At 43.9% G+C, this 12725-nt stretch overlaps 1 protein-coding gene across 5 annotated transcripts in view; it reads left to right on the plus strand.

Annotated features, from left to right (window-relative positions):
• Nucleotides 1-12725, plus strand: part of GABRA4 (gamma-aminobutyric acid type A receptor subunit alpha4) — a 415701-nt gene that overhangs the window by 370209 nt on the left and 32767 nt on the right. The gene's annotated exons all lie outside the window — the stretch shown is intronic.

The raw sequence follows: 12725 nt of genomic DNA on the forward strand, positions 1-12725 counted from the left end.
AACTCGAAATGTCTCCAGGTTAATACAGAACTAACAGAACGAGGAAACATTGCGGTCTGCTGTCCGAAAAATATTTACTAACTCTAGGGATTTTCTAATTAATGTTTGCGCTCAGAATGGCAGAAAAGCGCACAAAACCCTTCTCCGCGTGTGCAGCGCAGAAAACTTACTCTCGATGCAGGAAGGGGATGTCTCATGAACAGGTACACTGGCTCAGAGCAGACCTGAGCGCAATTCACTCAGACTAGCACAGCTCCGAAACTGAGAGAGGCAACTAATGGTTCCAAATTGTGCAGCCTCTGGTTGCATTCATATTGCCAGCAAACATATCGTCTTACAGATATACTGTGCCCTAAATGCAGTTTACAAAAAATGTTGCTCGAATGGGGTTCAGATTTTCAACTACAAACGCCAATTAAGTGATATTTTTGTAAGCACTATTTAGAACACAATATTTCTGCCAGATGATGTCTTCGTTAAAATATTTTGGTAACATACAAGAAGAGCATGTAGGACATGCAGTCACTCGAAGAAAAACGATGTAAATTTGTGTTAATTGGGCAGCGTAATTGCATAAAGTAGGTTCTTACCTCTGTTCTGAGCCAAACCACATTTTCATGATAAGGCCCAAGGTAATATGCCTATAGTTACTATGGTAAGAAATTATTTACGACCTCTTGTAACCAGACCCATTTTTTTTAGTTAATTGTTTATTTTTATGTCAATATACAACTGGTAGTTTAGAGTATATAAACACAAATGTCTGTGATGCACATCAGTAGGTTTCATTTTTCAATTACCTAATTGTAATGATGATTGTTCTAGAGCTTAGTCCATTTGATGCTTTGGCTGTCTATACAAATAGTGAACTGAGAAGCAGTACTGTGACAGATATAGGGAGAGAGTTTAACATTTTTGGTGGACAGAGCAGTCTGATTGGGAAGCAGAAGTTTACTTAAATATAGTTAAATGTGATTAACGTCTCCTGAAACTGAGATGTGGGATTTCAGACAGGACCAGAGCCCTAAATACACGTTTCTCCTGGCTCCCGAACAAATAATACCACACCCAGACAAACTGGTATCGTGGAATGCACTCATTTCCAAATGTGGCACTACTTCCCCAGGACGAGTTACTCCCTTAGTAATGGGAAATCCGTGTTCCTGCATCGATTTCCTATTTTTTTTTTTTTTTTTTTACATTATGGGTTGATTTTCAGGGCTCTTAGTCCACCAGGGTTTATATGGAAAAATGTTCCCCTATCATAATTCTACAGTACGACTACCAGCCAAATAGTGATTTGTTCGTCAATCCTGAGAGTATCAGTGAACAATGATTATAATTGCAATCATATGGGAGAAGAAAGGAAGGAACATGCCAATTTGTGCCCAGTTTTCGTTCTGGCCAAAAGTACTAGCGTGTGTCAATGTTAGGGAACAGAGCATCATTAGTAATGAATGGCTGGTGGTGTTTTTGCGAAGTTCACAATATAGACTTAAGACCTATGAGCAGAGTAACATTACGCCAGATATCAACGTCGTGTTGTTAATGGACTGAAATAAATGTCACAGAGGAGATCACAAATCAAAAACGCAACCTTCATGGGTACTGTTGGATAGAGGAAACAGAATACTCTACACGATTAGCAGAAATACAAGTTGAACGCTGACAACATGCATAGTTTCCAAGTGGCCATGTGCCATGTGTAACAACATCAGAAATTCCTAGCTTTTAGCTAACAATATGTTGTGTCTTAGGAACTCTCTCTAATTCAATGAATAAAGTTCTCTGGCAGGTGCATTGAATGCACATTGTAATATTACTAGCAAGATGAGAATAAAAGCGCCAAATAAAAGTTGGGTAGGATGTGAGTACTACATAAGTAATAAGCCCCAGAATCCTGAATGGTTAAGCCCACAGTTTCAATTATTTAAACGTGCTCAACTCCGCGTAGCTATGGTACAGAGCAGACTGGCTTAACTGAGTAAAATATGCAAAGTGCTTAGCAACACTGAAACACAGAGTCAAAACACAACTCAATAAAAATCCTATAACCACTTTCTAAAAATAAAAAAATAATTAAGAGAATTGACACCAAAACGACAACCATCCAATTTCTAAAGTTTTAAGGCAAAAAGCACCAAGAAAAAGTAGAATACTAAACAGGAATCACTTTTCATGGTTGACTGGTACCTAGAAGCAGTTTCAGGCTGACTATGATGGGATGCAGGTCGGGTACAGCAATTGGATAGTCCCAGTCTAGGTTTTTACCTTCTAACTTAGTCATATTTTATCATAGTCAAACTCCTCAAGTGGAGCAAGCTTAAAGACTGTATCCAATGAAGTCCTCTTGGAGTGAGAGTGCCATGGGTCTAGGTTTCCCTTAAGCTGTTAACTTTAACAGAAAAAAGCTCAGAATGGGTGAATTTCGAGTTGCATGGCTGACAAAATACTTGCATGGGCAGATACTTTTCTTGCCTTTTACCTGGTCAAGATTTCTACCTTCACATGTAGCCTTGTTTAATGGAGCTCAGAATCTTCTAGCAGGGGAACTTTATTATACGTTATTACAGTCAAGTTCTTATGTCTCAAAGCATTCTGCCAGTGCCAGCAGCCTAGGTGAAATGCAGGTCCAGTTCATGGAACATAATTGAAGCAGCTGTTTAAAGCAACACAAATGGGAAGTTGCTTTTCTTTCTATTGCTCTATTTTAATAGCTTACAATGTTAAGCAGATAGAATTTTTGTTTTTTCCACTCCTTAGATCGTGAAAATCTAGAATTTTCTGCATCTTTCTACACATTCTGAGCTACTGTATTTTTTAATTTAAAAAACTGACTTGTATTTAACTGTTTTTAATACCTGTATCTAATAGGTTGTGATGTTTTTAATTTTGCTCTAGAGCTTTTCTTTTTATTACTTATGTTTCCAAGGATGCTTGTTCTTTCATATGAAAGAGCGACACATCAAGGTTTTAAGTGGTTTGTGGGAAAGGTGATGCTGTGACCATGTATTATATGGGTAAAAGTAACCCCTGGCGTACATAACGATCTTTCAAGTCACCTCTGAGTTCCATAACCTTACAAAGAAACTCAGCCTTTGTCTGTGTTCCTCTATAATGTTATGGAACTCCCCACTGACTCACAATAGCCTTATAATGTACAGCAGGAGGTACTTTATCCCATATTTAATACAGGGGTTTCTGCAATCCAATTAGAAACTCCTGTCTCTAATTTATGTATAATACATGGGATTCTGTAATGTCTGTATAAATGGCAATTCCTAATGTCTTTATAATCGGCAACTTGTGGTGCACCCTGTCACTGATTGTAAAGAAAAGATGCCAGAACTCAACTGTAATAAGTGATTGCAGGCAAGTTTTGATGTCACATTTCCTGCTGCCCGAGCCAGCAGCCACGGTGAAAGACAGGTCTGGTCACAGAACAGCAGTTTAAAGCAGTAAAAATAAAATGTTACTTTTCTTGCTTCTGCTCTTTTTTCTCAAAGTGACTAGCATAAATAACGTGATTATTTTTTTCATTCCTTAGATATTTATAGAAAAGTTAGAATCTTTTTGCATGTTTCTACACATTTCGAACTAGAGCAGCAATTTCTTCCCTAGCTCAAAGTGACTAGCATAAACAACGTGATTTTTTTTTCATTCCTTAGATATTTATAGAAAAGTTAGAATCTTTTTGCATGTTTCTACACATTTCGAACTAGAGCAGCAATTTCTTCCCTAGCTCAAAGTGACTAGCATAAACAACGTGATTTTTTTTTTCATTCCTTAGATATTTATAGAAAAGTTAGAATCTTTTTGTATGTTTCTATTCTACACATTTTGAACTAGAGCAGCAATTTATTTTTTGATATTTTTTTTTTAATTGACTTAGGGCCATATTTATACTTTTTGACGCAAAACTGCGCCGGCGCAGTTTTGTGTCAAAAATATTACCGCCGGCTAACGCCATTTTGGTGCGCTGTGCGGGCGTCATATTTATACTTTGACGCACTGTGGCGCAAACAACAGGTGGGAGTCATTATTTTTTACACACACCGCAGCGTCAAGTCGTAAAGGAAAACAACGTTAACGCGGCAGAAATTACTGTGGGTCGATTTACGACACCGCAAACCGGATATGCGCCTTTTTTTTTAACGCAATTGCGTCAAAAAAAGCAGCAAACACAGCCATTTCACCAGACGAGAGCCAAAATGGATCTCAGATGCCACTACAGACCCCAGGAAGATGACAGCAGACCAGGAACCAGCCAGGAGGACCCACACAAGAACCAGGACACATTTAAGAAGAAAAGAAAGTGTCGCTTTAGTGCAGAGGAACAGGAAATTCTGGTTAAAGAGATGATGGAACACCAGCACCAACTGTTTGTCACATCAAAGTTGCCAATCAGTAGGAGAGAGGCCATATGGCAACAAATTGTCAACAAGATTAACAGTGTGGCTGAGGTACGCAGAACTGTCATCGAGTGCAAGAAACGCTGACATGACTGCAAGCGCAGGACAAGGAAAAGATGGCCAGGAACAGGAAGGCAGCACTGCAGACTGGAGGTGGGAGTCCAGCACACCAGGAGGCCCTGGACCACATGGAGGAGATGGTCGCAGCTGTCATCCCTGAGGAGATCGTCACAGGGATTCAAGGACAGGACAGCGCAGACTACCAGGAGACAAGGCACATGCAGGGCAAGTCGCATGGGGAATTATAATGCACTTATGTCAACTGCAACCGGGGGGGGGGGAATACCTACTACACATTGCATGTAAGTCCTCATATACATGGAGTGCCATGGGTAAAGGGGCACGGCATGGGGGCATGGCCTGCACAGACAGAAGCTGGGGCACACCATTACACTACACCAACAACAGTCCCATGGGGGCCTTCTGTCATTCCAACGTTGGAGCAAAGGGAAAGCCACGACAGGAGGGAAGGCCACTACGTCAAACTGACATCCTGGCACACGTCAGCCAACATACCCCCTACATTAACTAGGGCCCTATTAGCAATCCTCTAGCCATACCGACAACTGCAATGTAACTGCGACAACAGTTGCCACTACCACCTCTGCTCTGTGTGCAGCTCAAGTAGCCAATGGCAGTAACCTCCCCATGGATCATACACACCTAAATTAGGGGGTGAGAATGACAACTGCAACAATCCCCAGAAATAAGACAAAGGCCCCAGTACTCTCAAATGTAAATGCCCATAGTTGTCACAAACATCAGCCAATGTAAACAACAATAGGAGCTACACAGCACTAAGGGCACACCCATGCTGCATATGTCAGGGTCCATCCTGTGCCTGGGTAACAAGGCAACATCCCAAATGTCATACTGCTCAGACAACAGCATTGAGGAGGGGACACATGTAACTGGTCACTGAAATATACCTGCACAGTCAGAGGAGGAAATAGGACACTGATGCGACTATCAGGGCAATCCATTGTAACACACATTCCCCAACATCAGCAGGACACATTACCAATGTCAACATCCATATCGGATCATAACATTGCTATGCATAGGATATGCCACATGTCAATTACATTTAAGTCGATGTGAAAGATCAGAGATTGGGGCAGGTCCAGATTGTTAAGTGTGCTGCCAGGGCCATCAGTACATCCACAGCCAGTGAAAGGTCTCACCATGAGAATGGATGTACACAGAGGGTCGAGTAGGAAAAGAAGGTGGCAATTCTCTATTTGGCAAAAATCAACTCCTAGAGGCGATGAGGCTGACAAGTCTGATAACTCAATAACACATTTGACACACAGGTGGGCCATAGGCCTGGAATAATGCCCATCTGAAGGACTGGAGAAATTAACACAAACAAGATCACAAAGTGAATTCATCAAAAGGCAGGCACGTCACATCAAAATTGCCACAACACAGACACACTAATTGTACCCTGTTTCATTGCAGAGGAAGATGGATCTCCTGCCGATATGCCTGTCCAAGATTTCCCTGATGACATGGATGACGAGACGATAAACATTCCCCAGGAGACCATCCAAAAGGTCCTTGAAACCCTCCAGACCCCACCTTCTGTCACAAGGAGGAGCACAGAACAAGCAGCCATCGCAGAGGAACCACCCACCACCCCAATTGTAAGACCTGCCAGCTCCAATACAGCTGAGGACTCAGACGACACTGGCACCAGCTTTGAGAGAACTGTAGTTGGAGTACAGCAGAAGCTGGCCAAGGAGGTGCGGTGGGGATGCAAACTATGGCAGCCAGCCTAGAATGGGTGCGTTCGTGCATGATGTCATCTGCAGATCAGGCAGCAGCTGTGCAAGCCCTAACATCTATCTTGCAGGAACTGCAGAAAACCCAGAAGGAAATCAGCACAGCTGTAATACAGTTGACCCAACACCTACCTAACAGCAATCCTGTCAACGCGTGCACGAATGCAACATTGAATCCTCAGGGCCGACCTGGCTGCCTACCATCGTGATGTGGCTGCTATTCTCTAGAACCAGCAGGCCCTCCTTGCTGCAGTACTGCCCTTAAGACCTTCACAGGGAGCAGCGACCGGGATGTCTAACTCCACGTCTTCTAACACTGAGGTGTGTGTTGCCCCTTCACAACCACCACCAACAAGGACAGAGGAGGCAACACACACATCAGAAGAAGAAGACATGGAACAGATCACTTTCACACGGAAAAGTACGCGGAAGCACTAGTCCCTGCCACATGTCCAACTATTACCAAGGTCCTGCGCTTTATAACATGCCAGTCTTACAACTCTACTTAATGACTGTTCTGCTTACCACTGTATATCTTGTCAGCCTGCCCAGTGATTGTCTCTCTCTTACTCATTGGCAAATCCTGTCCCTCTGCACTGTCTGAAACATCACCCCAGCATGTCAAAAGTATTTCCGTAACCCCTTGTGTAGGATCACAATGCAAGATGTCACTCCAATGTACATATAGCACTACAGCACTTTTCAATAAATAGCACTTACACAACAAATCTGTCTCTGGGTAATGTGACATATCAACTGTGCAGTAGATAACTTAAATGTGCCTGCTGTCAAATTACATAGCTTGTCAATACAACTGTCCTTATGTTATGTAGTCTGATAAGTCTGCACAGTGCCCATGATTGCATCATACTCTGCCCATCCTGAGGGACATATCTGATGAAGTGAGAAACCATACACCATCATGCTGTGTTGGACAGAATAATGCTTCCTCAGGGGAAATCTAAGTTATCAAATAGTGGCTGCAAAATGTTGTCACCATGCAATACTAACACATATAACAGTGCACACAAATCCAAGCAAACACTACAAAAACTGCAAGAATGAACCTGTCTGAGTTTACATACTAATAGGTACTCATGCTGAACTGTATCACAAATGACGTATGTGAGTCATGAAGACAAGAATACTAGAGTGCCTACGAGAACTCATCTTATAAGGGTGTCCTTGATCATCACACTGCAGTCAGACCTAAAACTGTTCCCCCAATACCAAGTCTGGAAGCACTGTTTGTGACTTAGAAAACATACGTATCGACAGAAACACATTGGGATCCATATTAACTGTGATTGGTGGTTGCAACAAATGGTGGAAACTTTGCAAGGTAGCTCTGGGGTAGCTGCCAATCTTACAGCTCAATTGGGATTTGTTTGTAGCATAGGACACAAATGTAATAGAACAACATTCATGTACACTAATTCCAAGCCCATGATCAAGTAGCATTTAACACATACTGTTAAGGGTTAACTATATATTTATTAAATGCTAATCACAGAAGAGGAAACTGAGGGAAAAGTCTTACCTACCCTAATCTACCCTGACTACTCATTACTCCACAACTGTCCCTAACTAACCTAAGCTACACTTACTTATCACTTGTAACGAAACGTTCTAAACATCTATCCCCCACGCCCCTTATGAGACGGGACACATGGAGGACAACACCTACTAACCTAAACACATACTATTCTATCCTAAACAAATATATATTTTTTTGTGTATTTTTTTTTTTTTCACACAAGAACCCCAACATAGCCCCCCACCCTCCCACCCACACATGTAATAAGTAAAAAATAGAAACAAGCAGGCCCCCCCACCACACACCCACTAACACTAACTAAACTAACAGCCTATACTAACCTAACACTAAGCCCCCTAAGCCCACTACCTATAAGAACAAGGAAAGAGGAGGGCGGGGAGGGTATCATGTCCATCAAATAAAGTGTCTAGAGGTTGGCCCTCCGGAGGGTCCTCTTAATATCCTTGACCCGCCGTTTAATGTGCTGCACGTCCTGGCTCAGGTGGCTCACCTTGCGCAGCACTTTGTCCATCTTATGTTCAATTCTGTTGAAGGCTGCAGGGTCAACAGATGGAGCAGTGGCAGGCTGGGTACCGGTGGAGGAGGTCTGTGTGGGCTGTCCTGCACCAGTGGCAATGCTGGGGCCAGTAAGTCCTGCAGATGTTGGACCAACAGTGGCAGCTGTGGGTGGGGCCACCTGGCTCTGATTGGTGGTTGTGCTTGTGGTGGCTGTGGTGGGCAAAGTAGGCCCACTCTGTGGGAAGGCTCGCCATGGCCCAGAAGCACGTTCATGGCGATATCGCCGGGCCATCCTCCGGAACCCCGACTCCACCAGCAGGATGTGCTGGTATTGCATGGCCCGGCGCTGAAATTCACGGACCTGGTCTGGAGTCATGTTAGCTGCTGTGAAGACAAATGCAGATATGCTACATTAGTAACTGCATTGTGTGAAACGGCACAGCAAGTTAATCAGACATTACATCTACTGTACTGGTAACAGCTCATATCACGATACAGAGCATTGAATGTCCCTGAGGAAGTATATGGCAGGCCAGACAACAAAGGTCACCTCACACAAAGCACATCCATAACCCACAAGATGGGTAACAACTGGCTTTGACTTGCAATCTGAGTTCTGACAGTTATCATCTAAGAATCATGCTGCATATCCTCCACCAAGAGCTGGGCTACAAATGTCAGTGTACGGAAAGCAAAACTAAAGCCACATGGTCTGCAAGTTGTAACTGGACTTGCCAGTATAGTACCAAGTGCCAAACCTGAGTGTGTATACTAGTATGCAACCAAACCGTCCCTTATTCACATATATGTGTAACATACTGGTAGCATCAGTACTAGGTACCCCATTCACAAACCCATGGCCGTGTTTGAGGGGGGGGCGGTGGATACACAACTATAATTTGCCAACAACATGTACACCGAGGAGTGTATAGGAAACTCCACACATGTTTGTCTATACAGACACACCACTGGTAAGGTCTATCTACAAATAGGAGTCAGCAAACCCTAGAGCACTCATAGGGTCAGACATGTCAGGAAATGCAGAACTTAGTACACAACATATACTTCCAGTGAGGCCTGACTTACATCAGACACAGGGCCATATTTATACTCCGTTTGCGCCGAAATTGCGTCGTTTTTTTTGACGGAATTTCGACGCAAAACTAACGCCAACTAACGCCATATTTATACTATGGCGTTAGAGGCGAATAGCGCCAAAGTTCCTGGAATGTGCGTCATTTTTTAGCGTGAACCCCTTCCTTGCGTTAATGATATGCAAGGGAGGCGTTCCCGTCTAAAAAATGACTCCCAGGCCTTTACGTGGTATTTATACTCCCGGGCAAAAGAGACGCCCGGGAGTTGGCGTGGCAAAAAACGGCGCATTTGCGCCACTTTTTAACGCCTGCTCAGGGCAGGCGTTAAGGGGCCTGTGGGCTCAAAATGAGCCCACAGGTGCCCTCCCATGCCCCCAGGGACCCCCCCTGCCACCCTTGCCCACCCCAGGAGGACCCCCAAGGATGGAGGGACCCACCCCAGGGACATTCAGGTAAGTTCAGGTAAGTATAATTTTTTATTTTTTATATTTTTTTTGGGTGGCATAGGGGGGCCTGATTTGTGCCCCCCTACATGCCACTATGCCCAATGACCATGCCCAGGGGACAGGAGTCCCCTGGGCATGGCCATTGGGCAAGGGGGCATGACTCCTATCTTTACAATGATAGGAGTCATGTTGATGGGGGATGGGCGTCGTTAAAAAATGGCGCAAGTCGGGTTAAGACGATTTTTTCGACGTAACCTGACTTGCCCCATTTTAAGACGCCCATGCGCCATTTTCCCCCTACGCCGGCGCTGTCTGGTCTACGTGGTTTTTTCCCACGCAAACCAGGCAGCGCCGGTCTGATTGCGCCGTCTAACGCCATTCCATAAATACGGCGCCCGCATGGCGCTTCAGAATGGCGTTAGACGGCGCAAAACTTTTTGACGCTAAACTGCGTTAGCGCAGTTTAGCGTCAAAAAGTATAAATATGGGCCACAGAGTGGCTAGAACACCCATGATCATGAATTGCATGCACACCTAAGCCATTGCACTCAGGATCCACAGACTTGATGCACTACATGTGGAAGTACAAGCTGCTAGGAGGTTCTACCTACTGTTTCAAACTTACGTAGGTAAATAGGGAAGCAGATGTCTATTGGAAAGCTATTAGCTCTACCAATCTTAGAGAATGTGGGTCTGACAGGCTGACTAAATTGGGGCTTACTTCCATTGCGACTCTTGGTGATACAAGTGTCATACACATGACTATCCCCTGTACTCACAGTGGGGCCTACAGGGATGTCCTACAATCCCTACATGATACCATTGGATACGCATTGGCAAACTCAAAACATGTGAGAACTGCATTCCCACTCATGGAACAAGTGAAAAGCTTGCCCAACGCATCACACCTTGCTATGTGTCCAACTCACATGAGTCCATAACCAGCAAACACAACACATAACAGACATATCAACACTTACTGGAGTGGTCGGGTCCTCAAATGTCGCCACCTCTCCCACAGTGTAGGGTGCCGGTCCACCTGTAAGGTATGGAAGGAAGAAATGTGCTCAAAATCTGTGCACAGTGCAACAATTTCAAACATATACAATGTGTAGGCTGAATAAGGAAATGGCAGCCTTTCAGACATGATGGTACTGCATCTGATATATCACGGCCAACTTGTACATAGCATGGGTCTCCTGTGACAGTTACACACATATCTGCACACATACAGTGGCCCTAACTATCATGTGGTTGCAAACATGCCCCATAATTGGTGAGCACTAAGAAATATGGAGTGTAATCGTCTCATCATGTGCATCCAAGAGAGACATCCAAAGCCTGGTTACTTGAGGACTGCATTACCAGTCAAACATGCCTTGTGGCCATGACACATTTATTGCACATAGGCCCAATGTACAGAGGGAGGGGCAGGGACTCTTGCAAGCCATCCTGTTGTTACAGTATAGTCAATTGATGTGGCCCAGCTATGGTGATTTGCACCAACCATGGAGATCTGAAGCCATGTGCATACACTTGGACTGCCATCCATATTGTGGATTGTGGCTCAACTAATTCCAACAAACATCTTAAGATGTTAGCTGAGGGCACCTTACACCTTTTCACGATGTTTTCAAATCAAGAACTGACATGTATCCAAAAAGATCAAGGAACACAATAATCCCACACATTCATAGTACTTCTGTGAACGCTTTCCTTCCACACTCACCAGACTCACATGAGACAAATGTCTGAGCCACTTTGCTATTATCAATTGACGTGAAGGTAGCACTCATTTTCTGCATCATGTAGTGATTCCAAAGTCAGTCTAGCAATTGTGTCAACATAGTTAGCCTAAATGTTGGTACATCTGTACTTCTCTGTCAATAGTACCCTATATAGACATGATTGGCTCCTATTTTGTTAGCTGTTCTGACAAAAAGGCCGCACCAATTTCCTTCATGGAAAAGTAACCTGTAAGTTTGCTGAGCACGTGCTACCTGACAGCTAGCAATTGTGATACTTGCCATAGTGCATCAATGATCCCCTTATATTTACCCAGCATTACACACAGTCAGCAAGTTAGTTGGCAGACATTGCACTAATCCCCTGATGTCACTAAAGAGCATTTAATCGTGCGCATTAACATAAGTTGTACTCACCAACAGTGCCACCAATCATGATTCCCAGGTGGTCCAAGAGATCCTGCTCCCTGGTGATGAGGTCAGCCCACCGGTGCTTCAGCTGGTGGTAACTCCTCTGGTTGGCATACACACGCTGCAGGTGATGCAGCACCTTTCCCCACCGGATTCTGCGCGCCGCTGTCGGATACCCCTGTATGACCCTGCCTGGATCATGAGCGGCAAGAAATGTGTCACCAGCCAGATGAAGCCCCCCAACTTCTCTTCCCCCATCCTGCCAAGACGTGGCCTACCAGACATACTTATAATTGACGATAAGGAATAGGGGTACAAGAAATAGAAAGGGGAAAAGAGTGAAAGTAGGGGTACAAAGACAGAAAAAAAGTAAACCTAAACATTAAAAGAGCCCAACTATCCCCAAACTATCCCTACCCACAACAGACTCCCACAAACTAGAAAAACACAAGATAAATGGACAAATGTAGACAAAATACAGTACTACAATATACACAAACAATATTTATTTCACAAAAGGACTTTACAGATAGCACACAGGACAAAAACAGCACAAAATCTCAGGACAACACTCTCTACACAGCCACACAGTCTAGAAGGATCATAGACTGCAAAGTGAAAGTGAAAGTACACCCACTGTACATGATCTGTAAACAGGATATCCTATTACATCACTTCCTGTATGAAAAGTCCCGCCTTTTTCGCAATATGCGTCAT

This window comes from Pleurodeles waltl, chromosome 1_2 (assembly GCF_031143425.1).
Source record: "Pleurodeles waltl isolate 20211129_DDA chromosome 1_2, aPleWal1.hap1.20221129, whole genome shotgun sequence".
Taxonomy (NCBI): domain Eukaryota; kingdom Metazoa; phylum Chordata; class Amphibia; order Caudata; family Salamandridae; genus Pleurodeles; species Pleurodeles waltl.